This window comes from Esox lucius, chromosome 25 (genome assembly GCF_011004845.1).
Source record: "Esox lucius isolate fEsoLuc1 chromosome 25, fEsoLuc1.pri, whole genome shotgun sequence".
Lineage (NCBI taxonomy): Eukaryota > Metazoa > Chordata > Actinopteri > Esociformes > Esocidae > Esox > Esox lucius.
In genome coordinates this window covers 2,835,264-2,852,172 of record NC_047593.1, presented here as the reverse complement: position 1 = coordinate 2,852,172, position 16,909 = coordinate 2,835,264, and the positions used below count along the sequence as shown (strand labels likewise).

The following is a 16,909-nucleotide window of genomic DNA, read 5'->3' as shown; positions in this document are numbered from 1 at the left end:
CTTCACAAACCTGTGCTCATGTGAATGTGTGCACAGGTTTGTGTATGCATGCATATTAGAACACTATTGCAACCAGCTAGCTGCTAAACTCAAGGGAAAAGGTGGAGCTCGTGTTTCAAATGGGCTATATGCTCTGATAGGACATCTACCCGAAACCTATACCCTAACCTTAACTCTTTACCATTAGAAATGTCAACTTCAATTTAGTGACTTCAGAGTAAAGATGTAAGCTCCGTCCTCTCCATTGAGGCAACACATTTCTTCCATCAGGGCAGCTACCTCTCCAGGACATTTTTAAGTAAATCTCTTCATGGACACCAGACATACCGCAATTGTGTTGTGGCCCTGAACTAGCACACCGGATTCACTAATCAAGGGCTTGATAAGTAGGAAAAGAAAAAATCTTTGTCACAGAGAAATTGTCTTGAACATGCTCGGATTAGGACTTGCAAATCCAGCATTTGAGTTAGCAGGCACCCTTTATCCTATACCTTTATTTCTCAGTACATCCCTGAACAGGAAATACATGTTTGTTCTAGTCCAGCAACATGATTAAGTGCATGCAAATATCTACATACAGAGGCAATTTTGTTTGAAGTTATATACCTGGAGATGCATAGAAATAAATGTAATACAAAGGAGGTAGCTATATTATTTATTCTAGTTGTATGTATATTCTGTTATGTGATGGGGTTATTTTGTGGACATTTTTAGAGAATCTGGCCACAGATTGGACTCAGGATCTGGAGCTTAGCTTAAACTAGACTCATTTATCCCCCCATGCATAACCTTGCAAAAGACAAAATTACAAAACTTCTCACTACACCTGAAATTAGAAATCTACATGTACATTGCCTTCCCTTACACAATACATGTAGGCCATTAGGAAAGAAACACAATCCCTCAAGTCCAGCTTGGGACTTCACTCTACTGCAGTGGTGCAGCTGTGGAGGAATACGCACACTGCACCACCCGTCCCAAGCTACTTCCTGTTTCTCAGAAATAGTCACTGCATTCATGAGCCGATGATGTCACAGGGAGGACTTTGCCACAGTGCATCAGTGCACAGGGCAGCCATCCATGGAAAAAAATAGATGAAGAGGGAAAGAGTTATGGGGTGGAGGGAAAGAGGAAGCAAGAGAGTTTATGTAATAAGACATTACAGTTCACTGATAATTTGTTGGAGAAGCATAGGGTCTGAGGTAAAATAATGTACATTTAATTACTATATGAATAATTGACTGAAGCAATGTTGAAAATAAAAATAAATGTAATGACTTTATAAGACTGTGGCTAAAGCAATGTAATTAATGTGAGGGGCACCTGGAGCATAATGTACTACAGAATGTGAATGGAAGGCTGTCTGGACATCCAACCAAGTTAATGAGTGAGTCTAAATAAACCTACACAGCACAGGGGACACAAAAATTATTTATGCAACCACAAAAATACATCTAGCCTTACATCATAGTTTTTGCAGCCAGAAATGTGTACAATTATTAAGACAACAAGAACATTTGTAATGCATACACATAATAGTTCAACTTAATCATCCAGCACATCCCTACACACTTGGTCTACATCAGTAGGCTACAAATACTCTCAAATGCTTGATATAGCCCCATTACCTCATGCCAATGCATGTCCTTTAAACTAGGTACATACTATTAAGAAAAGAAAGGACCTTTCTCATAGACCCAGTAAAAAGGCCACTCCCACAGACATTCATTCATCTATATAAACACTCAAGCATTGATTAAGTCATGCTTTCAAAAACACAAAATGAATCCAATAACAAGATCCACAGAAGGCTAATGAAGCATTACAGTTGTCCTCATGTCAATACAACTGCATGCATACCAAAGCTTCCAACTACCGATTTATTTATAATGTCTGAATGAACACAGGAAGTAAGGATCCGGACCAAGCCATTCAAGAGGTTAAGATGGATGAATAATACTGACCTTTCGAACCGGAATGTTATATTAGATTTTAAAGAACAGTGGGTGGTGAAATGCGGCCGGTGGACATCACGTGGGAAAATTTCTAGATACGTCAACAATGTAAACAAATAGAATAGCCTGCAAGTCGAGGAATGATACAGAAAACGTTTGACATGCATTGCTTTCTTCTGCTGCTAAAGTAAGTGAGAATTAACTGAAATAATAAAAATCTAAACATGAAATGTTAATGAAATAACGATTGGATTTTTTACAGCAATGTAGGTGTCCCACACGCACGTGCAGCTGTTTCAGAAAACATTACAATACTACAAAATGAAGCAAACACACAACTATCAGTTAAGAAAAACTCACGTTCCGTTAGCATTTATGTACGTCAGACGGTATCCCAAGATATTTGAATGACTGTGGGCTTTTACTCGACTCCGACCAAGAGTGAAAACTGCGCACCGTCTTCACTGCCAACATCAGTGCATCTGAAGCAGCGGGTCACACTGCAGTTTTAAAGGTATAGCACAGACAAGGCAGGAGAGGGATACGCCAGCAGATGTACATGAACCCAAAATGTTTTAAAAATCCCATGAATTTTTTATCAATTGGATGTGAGCAGCAGATGTATAAATAATACAAATTGACTGTTCATACATTATTGAAGTTAAGTATGCTCCTTTTATCATTTCACACTTTCGGTGGTGGGGAGTTTTCGTTTTATTTTTGTACCCTATGGACGTAACATTTATTAAAAAAAACATCAATGTTCTTTATGGGTAAAGATTTTTTTACTTAGAAAAAACGTATTCCTACTGTGGCAATTCTACGCATTTCACATAGCCTAATACCTTTTGATGCCTGCAAAAGGTATTCAGTTTTTTACACTTCTCTCCAATTGTGCAGTTTTGTTCACTTGTTAAACTTTAAAACGGTTATGTTTTAAACTATGTTCAACTTTAAAACGATTATAATCATATCCAAGTCGCAAACTCGTAAATCTACCTAGCCTTTTTTTTTTATAACATGTTCTTCGTTTTAAATCGGCAGCATCCCGCGCGCTCTACTGACAGCGTGGCCTCGATTACTAAGTGGATCACTGTTAAATTCCCCCCTTCCTGGAGGGAGAATGTTGCTATGACAACTATACTATGCAGCGGTCATTGAAAGACCCTTTCAGATGTAAAAATGTCAAGAAAAAAACGGAGGAAAAAAATATTATTTGCATTCCTTTTTTATTTCAGAATTATTTTATAGTGAACAAAAAAGAAGGAGCAAGGCTGGATTAGAGTGGGTGTGTGTCTGTAAATGGTATCTTCCCTAACCTCCCTGAACTGATAAAAACTTTACAAACGCATTGTTTACTGTGTTGGCAGAACACTGAAGAAATAAACATGAGGTGCCCAGAGTACGTGTCTATGGTCCCAATATCACATTAGTGTAAGCCTGTATTACACCCTTTCTTTGTCACCCCATCTTCTTTCTTTCTATATTTCCTTTACACTCCCTCACACATTTCCTACTGGTATTGCCCTACTCAGTTCCAATTGCCTCGGAACACAAATCTAGGGTCAACTTGCACTCCCCAGTTTTAACCTGAACCATTACAGGAGACTGACCGCAAATCAGCAACTAGGGACACTGCACTCTTACTGCACTTGCTACCACCATCAGTTCAGCAGTGCATGATTATTTTGCATGTACCCTTGATAACGTTATATTATATTGATATTGAAACAGCTGCTCTTCTCCCTTTTCTAAACCTTAAGGGTGTTGTCTGGACACAATTTGCCAAGCTCGTATGAAACCACCCAGTTTTAAAAGTTACTACCAATCAAAATCCAGCGGGACATTTGGAGAGGAGGAAGCACTGCTACTTCTGTTTAATTAGGCTCGAATCATATGTCATTCTTATGTAGTCTTCTAAACCTATTATTTGTTTTCAAGGTAGGACTTAACTGGAAAGGGATTTCAGATGGTTGATCATATGACCAGCATGCAAAGTACAACTGAATATATATAGCCAGTCAGAAATAGATTTGTGTTCTACACTAAGGTTGTAGGCATTTAAATGTTATGGCATTTAGAAGACAGTCTTGTCCATGGGTGGATAATCAATGTGTGGCTAGAAAAGCTAGTAACAACATAAGCTTTATAATGAGAAAGATACCAAACTGTCCTAGATCAGTTTCTGCAAGCAATGTCACTCATGCCAAAAAACAACAAGATTCATAGTGTTTGGAATGAGCAGCAGTATAATGCAATGCAAAATTAAAGCACAGAGGCCTGAAATGGGAAGGGAGGAAAATGACTGGGTTTGCCTTGTTGTGACTATAATGTCTTTGTTCTCTAGAACACTGTCAGTGTAATGTTAACTTCGATTTATTATTGTATTTTACCTATTGTTATTTTCCACTTTGGCAATGAAAACAAATGTTTTCTTGCTCAGCTGATGAATCAAAAAACTGTATTGAATGTTATTTAGCAGATACGTGTATGCAGTATGACAGACATACTTGTATTTTTTCAGTTTATTGTACTTGCACGCCGTGAGATTCTATCCTGCAACCCTGGCATTTTAAGTACTCTGTTCTACCAACTAATGGCCCCCAAATTAAACTGTAGATTACTACCGAAGAAAAACTAATCTGATCGCTAATTGTATGACACTTTTCTATGTATTGCAAGCAAAGATTGCAAAACATAATAGCATATATCTTTAAAGACCCAGATTTCCTAATATGCCTTGGTAGGGGGTAATCAGAACTAATAGTGCTGAATTTGAACACATCTGAGTAGATCTAGATTCGCAGGGCATTTACAAGTTTGATCTCAGTGGAACAATTAGTGACTATAGGCACAGGATTCAAATACATTTTAGGAAAATAAAAATAAGTCACCTTGATTGGCATGAACATAAATTCTATTTTTTTTATTAAGTTGTAATCCCCACTAATTTAAATCTTTCGGATATGCTTACATTACCCTTTAATTCATTTAGAATATGCTCTAATTCAGAATGATTTGCATACCTTTCCGTAACTTTCATCTTAGCTTTATGTGGGAATTGAACCTACAACCCAGCCTTTGCATTCTCAATGCTCTAACAACTGAGCAACATGGGTCTCTCTAAAGATGCCATAAGTTGTCTAATGTTGAAATCAGTTCCTGTTCCATATTTGATATCTCCCTGACTACTGGGGAGAAATCTGCTGGCTTTAATAAAAAAAACATCTACTTACACACACAAAAAACATTTTATACAAAAAGTTACAATTTAACAATTTTAAACAATTATATTGATGTTATTAAGATCCTTACCCCATGGCCACTTTTTCTTGTCTCTCTTCTGTCTCAGACAGTTGCTTTCTACGAAGTACTTTGGTGTGTTGGGATTTGATACAACAGTTCCTTCAGTTCACATCATGAAAGGATCTGCGGAAGCAGGAAGAGCATAACATTAGTGTCTGAGTATTATTAAGAGTGCTTGCCAAAAGGCAAAGCGCGACTCTAGATTTCTTTCATAGTGTTCTTTTTCTTTTTTTTTTTACATTATTTATCAGCACTAAACACACGAATGCCAGCACCCATTCCACACAAACCCGCATCAGAAGACAAACCTGCCTCCACTTAGAAGTGGTTTGACCATTGCTTTTATTTATCCCTGACTTCCTCCCCTTCTCTTTTAGTTATATTTAGTTATATTGTCATAGTTTATGTGCATATAACATGTAAAAAAATACATTTAAACATTTGAAACAAAGTTGGTTTGATTTTTCTAGCTTGAACAGTTCAAGAGATCCTGTTTTAAGGCTAACTGCTCCAACTTGAGTTGGTTACAATCAGATTTTTATACTATGTTGACTTTTGAAATTAGCTATACGTTTTTGCTAATTTAATAATAAGCATTTAAGATTTGTGTAAGTTATTAACATGTTTAAATGAGAGCCACAGAGGTTAATATTAATAAAAATGATTCTTAGTTAATCAAGCTATAGTACCAACATAAAAATGTTATGGCTATCCTAACATTGAAATGAATCTTTTATTACTCACTAATGAATATAATAATAAGCAATTTGTTATAAATAACTCTATAAAATTATTTCTAGTACCGTTCAAGCTAGACACCAAACCAACTTTGATTTATGTACATGTTTTCCAAAGCAATATCTCTTGAACCGTTCAGGTTCAATCAACATTTGTTTTATATGTTTAGGCTATCATGTAAACCTCTTAACTTTATTGTATATCAATATATTGATTAAAATGATTTCCATTTATCCTAAAATTCCAACTTTAAAGTCTTAAACCTTTTTAACGCAAACAAGCACACCACATTTACTACTAGATTTTATTTTTCATTTTTAAATACCTTTTCTTTTTAAGATTTTGTGTTTTTGGCTTAAGCTTAGAGAACATTGTTATAAAATAAGAACATTGTCTATTGAAACAACTGATGGCCAAACAAGGCTTCATTAGCGTTATTTTAGCAGCAGGATATTATGCTGGCAGCACTCAGACTTTCTTTATCACAATAAAAGCCATCATTGAACTATATAAGGCAATATAGTTAACAATCTAGTCTGCAAAAGAGAACAGACAAGAACAACATTGGAACGGCCATTAAACATAAAATGTACCGACTAGATTGTTAACTATATTGCCTTATATATTTCAATGATGGCTTTAATTTTGAAAAAGAATATCTAAGTTAGTGCAGCAAGCATAATATCCTGCTGCTAGAAGAATGGTAATGAAGCATCAAATGGCCATGACTAGATCTGGGTAAGGAGACCCGAAATATTTCCGCAGCATTAAAGAACACAGTAGTTTTCATTATTGTTAAAAGGGAGAAGTTTGGAATCACCAACAATATTCCTGGCCTCATGGCTAAACTGAGTAACCGGGTGAAAAGGCCCTTGCTCATGGAGGTGACCAAGTACCTAATAGTATTTGTCCTGCCGGCATAATATTCTGCTGCTGGAAGAAAGGTAATGAAGCCTTGAATGGCCATCACTAATTGAAGCTATGTGTATCACTGTATCTCTTCTTGCAGCAACATTTAGGAGGTTGGGTGGGTTAGGAAGTTAGTGGGTTGGGGTTGCAGGTGATGTTTCTTGCTTTATTCACCATTCTTTGTCTAAAACAGTCCATTCATGTAAACAGAGGCGTTGCTAGGATCACAATACATTCCAGAAAGTTCAGGGTGTTGAATGTACATGCTGAAAACTTCGGTGTACACGCTAGCGGCCTACACGTCTACATTGTCATAATAAGCGATCGGAATTATAGATGAATACATCAGGGGCTATTTCTTTATTATAATTTTTTTGGTCAATTTGAGATCGGGGGCTATTCATAAAGGAACCGTGACTATAGCCCCGGATGCCCAGGCCTAACGACGCCACTGCATGTGCATGAAATGTATATAGAGTGCCCTACACAATTATTGCCACCCTATTTAAAAAAGGGTTATAAAAAATATCCCTTTGGTTAATTAGCTTAATGTCACACTGAAAAAAAAAACGAAAAATCCAACCTTTAATTGAAGAAAATGTATTTTGAAAAAAATAAATATGTCATCAAGAAATTATTATTTCTAACAAAACCATCTGTGACACAATTATTGGCACCCTATAAATTCTTATGAACAAAAATTTGACTATCTGCCATTTTGAAGTATAACTAGTAAAAGTTGTCAATGGTGGGCAATGGAAGGAGACTTTGTTTTGACCGCCAAGTGGGCATTCCCATATGCCGTGAAGACACGTGAAAACTATAAATCCTACATAGATATACATACAATATAAACCTTGTTGCTTAAGCTTTCATGAAGTTTACTCAATAATTTATTAAGAAAGCTGAAAAAACCCACTGGTGAAAAATAAAAGGTAACTACCTGTCACGGCTTCGGGGTTTGGACAAGGAGGAGCAGGAGAAGGCGTGGTGGAAGGATCTTTTTAATGGTATCCTCACGAACCAATACAAGATATGTGTATATACAGGTGACGAAGCGTCGTACAGCTCTTTAGTAGTCAGAGACAATCACACACAAAGACAGGGGGAGCAGAGGGAACATATATACCGGGGGAAACAGCGATGATGAGGAACAGGTGCACTAAACGAGACACAGGTGAAATGTATGATGAGACGGTGGTGTCAGAAGGCCGGTGACGTCGACCGCTGGGGCCCGCCCACTGCAGGGGGAGGTGAACCAGCAGAGGTCGCAGTTGTCACACTACCCCAGAAATTAGGAGAACCAAGGACATGCAGAAGAGGGAGTGTGGTGATGTAATAACCACAACTAAAGAATCATTGTGGAAAATGTGCATGTGCTATCAAAAAAGAACAAAGTGGATCGCAACATTGCAGTAAAGGATTAAAATGTTTAGTTCATTTTAGTTATATTTGTCTACTTATTTTACTTAGGTATTTTTGTTCCGACTTTCACAATAAGTTTACTTTTTGATATGAGCATTTATCTTAAACAATATAGGCCTAACTATATACAGCTCCGGAAAAAATTAAGAGACCACTGCATTTTTCTTTCCTTTTCAAAAAAGTTGAAAAGGAAAGTTTTGAGTGAGTAACAGAAGCATTCAATTTGGAGTGGTCTCTTAATTTTAAGTTTTTGCCTCCACAACCATCCGGGCTGCCGTCCGCTTGGCCTGCCAGTACCCGTCAGCTGCCTCTGGAGTCCCACAAGCCAACCAGGCCTGATAGGACTCCTTCTTCAGCTTGACGGCATCCCTTACTTCCGGTGTCCACCACCGGGTTCGGGGATTGCCGCCTCGACAGGCACCGGAGACCTTACGGCCACAGCTCCGAGCGGCCGCTTCGACAATGGCGGTGGAGAACATGGTCCGCTCAGACTCAATATCTCCAGCCTCCCTCGGGATCCAGTCGAAACTCTGCCGGAGGTGGGAGTTAAAGATCTCTCTGACAGGAGACTCGGCCAGACGTTCCCAGCAGACCCTTACAGTACGCTTGGGCCTGCCGAGTCTGTCCAGCTTCCTCCCCGGCCATCGGATCCAACTCACCACCAGGTGGTGATCAGTTGACAGCTCCGCCCCTCTCTTCACCCGAGTGTCCAAGACATACGGCCGCAGGTCAGATGAGATGACAACAAAGTCGACCTGCGGCCTAGGGTGTCCTGGTGCCACGTGCACTGATGGACACCCTTATGCATGAACATGGTGTTTGTTATGGACAAACTGTGACTAGCACAGAAGTCCAATAACTGAACACCACTCGGGTTCAGATCAGGGGGGCCGTTCCTCCCAATCACGCCCCTCCAGGTGTCACTGTCGTTGCCCACGTGGGCGTTGAAGTCCCCCAGTAGAACGATAGAGTCCCCAGTTGGAGCACTTTCCAGCACCCCTCCCAGAGACTCCAAGAGGGTCGGGTACTCTGCACTGCCATTCGGCCCATAGGCACAAACAACAATGAGAGACCTATCCCGACCCGTAGGCGCAGGGAAACGACCCTCTCGTTCACCGGGGTAAACTCCAACACATGGCGGCAGAGCTGGGGAGCTATAAGCAAACCCACACCAGCTCGCCGCCTCTCACCATGGGCAACTCCAGAGTGGTGAAGAGTCCATCCTCTCTCAAGGAGTGTGGTTCCAGAGCCCAAGCCATGCGTAGAGGTGATCCCGACTACCTCTAATCGGAACCTCTCAACCTCACCCACGATCTCAGGCTCCTTCCCAGCCAGCGAGGTGACATTCCACATCCCTAGAGCCAGTTTCCGTGTCCAGAGATCAGGTTGTCTAGGCCCCTGCCTTTGACTGCCGCCCGATCCTCTTCGCACCAGCCCCTTATGGTCCCTCCTGTGGGTGGTGAGCCCACGGGAAGGCGGCCCCACGTCGCCCGTTCGGGGTGAGCCCAGCCGGGCCCCATGGGGAAAGGCCCGGCCACCAGGCGCTCGCATACGAGCCCCAACCCCGGCCTGGCTCCAGGGTGGGGCCCCGGCTGCGCCATACCGGGCGACGTCACGGAACTCAAAATCTTACGCATCATTAAGGGGGTTTTGAACCGCTCTTAGTCTAACCCGTCGCCTAAGACCTGTTTGCCTTGGGAGACCCTACCAGGGGCATATAGCCCCAGACAACATAGCTCCTAGGGTCACTCGGGTACTCAAACCCCTCCACCACGTTAAGGTGGCAGTTCATGGAGGGGCAAACAACAGTAGTGTTGAATTTCAGTGGCTAGGAAAAACTCCCTAAGGCCGAATTTTAACCCGCCATGTTTTCGAAAAGACTGTCAGCTCATTCGAATGCCACTCAACAACCGTAGGTTGACATCAAGTGACCTACAAAAAGAATAGCAAACAGCAGCTGGGGTGAAGTGCACGGCGAGGAGGGCTTGAAACAGGCTCCCAGGGGCAGGGCTAAAGTCGTGCAAAGCTAGAAAAAACCCCTTCATCAAGGAGAAGCAAAAAAGACCCAGGCTGAAGTTTGCAAAAAACCATAAGGATTGGACCATAGAAGAATGGAGTAGGTCATCCCCTAGGTCATCTTCTCTGACTAGTCAATACTTCGTCGTCTAATGGTTAGGAGTCATTAGATTTGGTTCAGGTAATCACCTAATCAGTACCTCATTAAGTAAAATGAGGTGTGCCTGTGTTGGAATAGACACTGGAATGGAATGGCTGCCATACATGTAGAGATGCTAATTTAAGAAAAATTAAGAGTGGTCTCTTAATTTTTTCCCATTGAGTCCCCTCATTAGTACTCAAATGTAAAGATATTTACAGAGTTCACACAAAGCATGATTCAACAAGACATTTGATAATGTAAAAGTGATTTTGGACAAATACTCTTTTTAAACTTGTTTTGATTGTCCATGATCAGGTGCAGTTCTGGGTCCCAACAACAAAGGAAGGTGAAGATAGAATTGATATTTTTGCTTGTTATTGTATTTTGATGGTTGGATAATATTTCTTCTTGTTTGATCAGTTTATAGTTTAAAAATACGGGGCTCTTCTATTTTATGTCATGTACTTTGTTAGGAGAAAATACCTGGACTGATTATCTAACAGCATTGATATAATTATATCTGGAAAGGGGTTGATAGAATAAATGTATACATAATACCTCACATACTCACTGTTAAACTAAAGTCTGTTTAGAGCCCTGCTGAATTGTGTTGCGCACTTTAAGAGAGCATGGGACAGTTGGAGTGGATAAACACAAAGTTTGAGAGAAGTGTTGTGAGATATGTTGACTGGACAGAAATTAACTTATCTACCTATTCTAGCTGTAGGTATACTAGTGCAAATAATTATGACATATTAAAATACCTGGTACAAAATATTGTTTCACAAATTACAAATGGGTTACTTTAAATAAATGTCATTTCAGGTTGTATTTATGTAAGATAATTATCTAACTGGTTCCAAATGTAAGTTACCTTGTCAGTACGCCGTGACAATGCAATATTGTTTGCAGGGAAATGACTACATGAGCAAAATATCTAGTAGGGTTGATTATGTGGTTTGTGCTTTAAAAAGACCAGGAGATTATATTGGTATGTACTTGTACAATCAACAGGAACATTGAGGAATGTAGGAATATAAGGCAGAAAACAAACTGAGTTAACTCAGACTTATTTAAAAAATATAACCACCATGTTAATGGGATATGATTGATGCTGAAGAGGAACATGAGTAGAAGGTAACAGGTAGGCTAGCTGCAGTAGCTGAACCTAGACCAAATAAATTGTGCCAGTGCAAAAATACAAGTTTCATTAAGGGGGTTGGTGATCTACAGTATTAGACAGATTATTTATTTTATTATTTGCTTCATACCAGACATTGTGCATCTATTTAGTATTCAAACTCTCAGAAAACTATCAGACCGGAGTGGGACAGCTATGGCAAAAACAACTGTGTTGCCCTGAGCCCCCTTTTTGAAATGGTCTGTATTACTACCTTCAGAGAGGGATTGTATGAATGCATATTTTGGTTTAGGATTATGAGTTGTGTCCTGATTCATCACCCTGTCAAAATGTGGACTAGTTTTGATGGACAGCAAATGGACATCTGTTCCTGTGTTATGACAAGTCATTCAACCACTCAAAATGACTACAAATTGCGGCATACTGTTCATCTGAACAGGGAAACAGTATTATTTTTACATTGACCCTCTGTTTTAGGTTTCCACTTCCATGGTACCCTTTTAAAATATATATATTTTTTAATCACATGTGGCTCCATGGCTGTGGAAAAACTCAGCAGCAGGAGGAACTTTGTTTCCAATATTATTATGTATAGTATATTTCTAATTGTATTGATGAGGAAGGGGTGGGAAGAATGATCTATTATCACTGAACTGTGTTGAATAGACAGTCCCTTTTGTAACAATCCCCTAGTAACAAGTTCAATAAGGTTTGCTGCAAATGTAATTACTATACAGATTTTTTCTGCTCTTAAAGGTTATTCCATTGTCATTTTTAATTATGACTGCTTATGTTTTATGTTGTCAACTTGTTATTCTTAAGGCTTAAACTTGCTGCTGCCCATCTTGGCAAGGATGCTCATTAAAAACAGATTTTTATCTCAATGAGTTAAATGCATAAGTGTTGGAAATTGTTATTGAGGAAGCCAATTTGAACACTTTGTAGCTTTTTTCTTGAACACAAGAACTGTGTTACCTGTAGGAAAGTCTCATTCATAGATATCCAGGTATACTGTAGGAATAACCTTGTGTGTAAATGTAACATTAATAATGAGTTTGAGTGCAACATTTGAAGATAGTGTAATGGTTAGTTGTGCAGATTGGTTGCCATGACATGACAAATCAATCAATAAATGAAGCACTGTTATTTCAAGACTCAATATATGCTCATGTTTTGTAAGCTGTTTTACCACAGATTTACTTGGCAAATGTTGTCTGCTGTGCCTCTTAAAATTGTATAACTTCAATTGACGCATACTGGCCATGCTGAATAGCTATGTTTACATTATGATTTTGGGTTAGTTCTGTTCCACAGCTAACTAGCTTAATTATAACACACTGTCATTTGTAGGTATCAGCTTTCTAGCCAGCTTCATCTTAGCCTGTTAGGTATCTAACATAGTTGCACGATTGTTCAGTGAATACAATCGACACAACTTGTATATGGAATTTGATAAAGCAACTTCATATTATGCATAGAGTAACAAATAAACAACTAGCAATTTGTATCAGAAAGCACGATTGGGTGTATATTTTTTACTTGCAGAAACCCAAAATAAGTTCAATACACAATAGCATGTCTACTTATTAATGTAACAAGCCTACATTGTAAATAAACTGAAGCTGTTGATGTTGCCCAGTCTGGTTGACCAATGGAGATGCATTTCCTCTCTTAAACCCGCCCACCGTGAAAAACTCACAACCGCAAAAAAAGAAAGAGAGAAAAATCTAGGGTCACATAACCAAAGATAGAAAAAACTGCAGCCGAAGACAATCGTTTTAACGCAGTCGCGTTATCAAGAATGATAACAAGATTGACCTTTCTCAACAGCATGGTCTATGATAAAGTGTACTCTGGCCCAGGGACATGAAGATGACCAGAAAGGCTTGATAGTGTCCACCCTTGCTGTCTTGCCAGGTGGGCCCTAATTGCCACTGGGATGCCCTCTCTCCAATGCCATTTGGGGGCGCAGTCACTGGCTTGTTGTTGTCTCTCTGTTGCGCACTTGTGCAATTGGGCTGTACTCTGCTGGCAATACTTGGCCCTCATTTAGGGTGGTTGCGGTTGGTGTGTGCCCCTTTGGTTGATGCTTGGCAATGTGGGTGGATTTATTTCGTGCCTGTTGAGTCCTGTCTGGGACCCCCCTGTTTCAGCCCCAAGGTCTTACGCTGCTATATTATTGTGCTGGAGGAGTAGGGTCAGTTCTCCTTCTCCACTGTAAATCCTTGTAGATCTAAGAAATGCATTTTCAAAATGTTCCCTGTCTCCTGCCGTTTTAAACTTAGGAGGACATGAGGACTTGTCCCATACCTGAGGAGTACCAGGCTTGAAAGACTTGCTGCTGTGCCTGTCCAAAGTCCTCCTGGTTGTGTTGCAGATCAAGACGATACCTGATGATTTCAGCTGCCACTCTGCTGACCCACTTTGCCTTTCGGCTCAGCTCTCTTTTCGTCACAACGGTGCGGTAAAGCGAATGCAATACCGCCCCCGCTGCTCTGATTCTCCGGCCAATCTCCCGCTCCATTGTCCACTCATTCATGAACAAGACCCCGAGATACTTGAACTCCTTTCCTTGGGGTAACGCCTCATTCCCTACCCGGAGGAGGCACTCCATTGGTTTCCTGCTGAGAACCATGGCCTCAGATTTAGAGGTGCTAATCCTCATCCCAACCGCTTCGCACTCGGCTGCGAACCGGTCCAGTGAGTGCTGAAGGTCACAGACTGTTGATGCCATCAGGACCACATCATCCGCAAAAAGCAGTGATGAGATCCCCAGCCCACCGAACTGCAACCCCTCCCCACCCCGACTATGCCTCGATATCCTGTCCATAAAGGTTACAAACAGGATTGGTGACAAAGCGCAGCCCTGGCGGAGGCCAACCCCCACCTGGAACGAGTACGACTTACTACCGAGAACCCAAACACAGCTCTCACTTTGGACGTACAGGGATTGGATAGCCCTCAGAAGGGACCTCCTCACCCCATACTCACGCAGCACCTCCAACAGTATCTCCCGGGGGACACGGTCATACGCCTTCTCCAGATCCACAAAACACATGTAGACTGGATGGGCATATTCCCAGGCCCCCTCCAGGATCCTTGCAAGGGTAAAGAGCTGGTCGGTTGTTCCGCGACCAGGACAGACTTCTTTGGTCACGGACTGAACTTGGGTAAGTGCACATCAGCTTAACAGACAGAATGCTATAATATTCAGTTATCTAATTGGGGATATCTGGGTGCTAACTATCTGCTATATTATTTCAGTGTTTGTATGTGTCATAAATAATAATGTGTAATGTTTTATATGACTTTTTTGTTCTCCTTTTCTGTGCTAATCTTCTTGTTTTGCACTTTGTCACGTGTTTAAGAATGTGCTATATAAATAATATTTTACTTCAGCACACTAAATAAATACCATGACAACAATAAAAAAAAAAAATGTTCATATATCACCTTTCTCATGTTACAATGTGTTTGATATTACAGTGTTACAATGTAAACTTCACATTATAAAATAAAGCAAAAAAACTAAACAAAAATCAAAATAATCGTTCATTAATTGTAATTGAGGTAAAATGTTCAATTAATAGTGATTTTGATTTTAGGTCATATCGTCCAGTCCTATAGACTACCATAACTATAGACAACCATGACCTTGTCAGATACTTTTATTTAGTTAATAAAAAGAGGAGGGTGAAATCTGTCCTTCAAATTCACTCCCTTCCAATGTTGTAATTTTTTTAACTAGTTTTGTTAAAGGGGTTTTGTTAATCTCTATCAAATGGTCAGAAATGGTCACACGGAATGATCATGCTTACTGTCATGCTTACTGTCCCCAAAGCCCCATTCTGAGCCCGGGAAAGCCCTGCTCATCCAAAAATTTAGAGTCGGATAGATTTTTTTGTTCTTTTTATATATAGGCCTATTTTTAAAATTACTTATTTTTCATTGATCTTTTAACTATTTCTGTTTTAAAATATACTGTTTCCGTTTTTAATTCAGCAAGGAGGTATAAGAGCGTTGTGCTTCTTATCTGATTATTTGGTTATCCACATTGTGTCAAATATGTACGCGTCTTGTATTTAGGAAATACATGTCACATTGGAGATTGATACAATGTAGACTGTGGATGCAACCCTAGGCTGTATAAATATAAATTTTTTCAGTGGGCATGTATGACAAGTAATATTTTTACATGTAAGTATATTGGATATTTTACTGCATCCTAAAAAACACTGCACTATCCACGCTGATGAAGACCAAAATGAAACTTATCTGAAGACTAGGAGGTCTTCTCTGTGGTAAAAACTCTGCACCAAATCTACAGCTGCTGATGAGACCCACATTTTGAGAATCATTGAAATAAGGAGAAATGGCACTTACCTGCAGTTAGAGTTAGAGTTGGTTAAGTGATCCGTTTGATAAACTGAGTTAAAATATATTGACTTATCCGCATTCTTAGTGTTTACAACTGCTTCCCATTACATTTCTGATAAGATAGTCCCTTGGAGACTCAAAGTGAAAGTGGAGATGTCTCTACACAGGTGTGGTGGAGCTAAGCCAGGGGATAAAGAGGGATTGGGATGGACTAAAAGAAAAGTAATCCCAGGCTGTAAAGATAAACGTGCCAAGTCACGGGTCTAGTTGAGTTTCAAATTAGGTACCTACCAGTAATACAGCATCTGTGTTAGAGCAACTGACTGGGGTAAAATATGGTGATCTTATCCAAGCCTTTAGGTCTTAGACAAAGTTACTAACATACGTCACCTCTCCCACCATTTTGATTGGCTCAGTATCTTGGACTTAAGACCCAAGGTGACATGGAGTAAACATGGGGATCATAGATTACTTTGGATTCATGGCTTCATGAAGTGTGTAACTTTGCAATGAAAAACATGTATTTAGCAGGAAGCGTAAATTAACTTGTTCTTTTAGTCCATTTTGATGGAGTGTAGTTATAGGCCAATTATTGCAGTTATTGCAAGAAAAGATGCACAGGAAAGATACTAATTGGCTAAATAGAAACAATGGTTTGATAGCAACAATGTTCCATACATTATGTGACCAACCGCAGATTAAATCTGGGGTTGCATAGTTATAAAGAGAAACAATCAAGAACTTGTTTCCAAAACCACCACAGTGCAACATTGCCATCTATTGGACTGATGGTCTCTATTATGGAAATATTTTTGAGTCAATAAAAACAAAATTCTTAGTACCGCAAAAAAAAAAAGTGATATTGAATGAAAACATCAAACACAAAGTACAATAATCAAT

General features: G+C 39.7%; 1 protein-coding gene across 2 annotated transcripts in view; it reads right to left on the bottom strand.

The window, feature by feature from the left end:
- The window catches only part of trim2a (tripartite motif containing 2a), a 72,659-nt gene extending 56,514 nt beyond the window's left edge, over positions 1-16,145 (bottom strand). Inside the window, exons 1-2 of one of the 2 annotated variants that reach the window (XM_034291136.1) lie at positions 16,016-16,145; positions 5,271-5,384 (exon numbers count right to left, since the gene is read on the bottom strand). The gene's annotated coding sequence lies outside the window, so the exon portion shown is untranslated. Of the gene's footprint in view, positions 1-2,315; positions 2,442-5,270; positions 5,385-16,015 lie in introns of those variants that run through there. The other variant, XM_034291134.1, reaches the window with a different exon arrangement.
- Between the last annotated feature and the right edge of the window lie 764 nt (positions 16,146-16,909).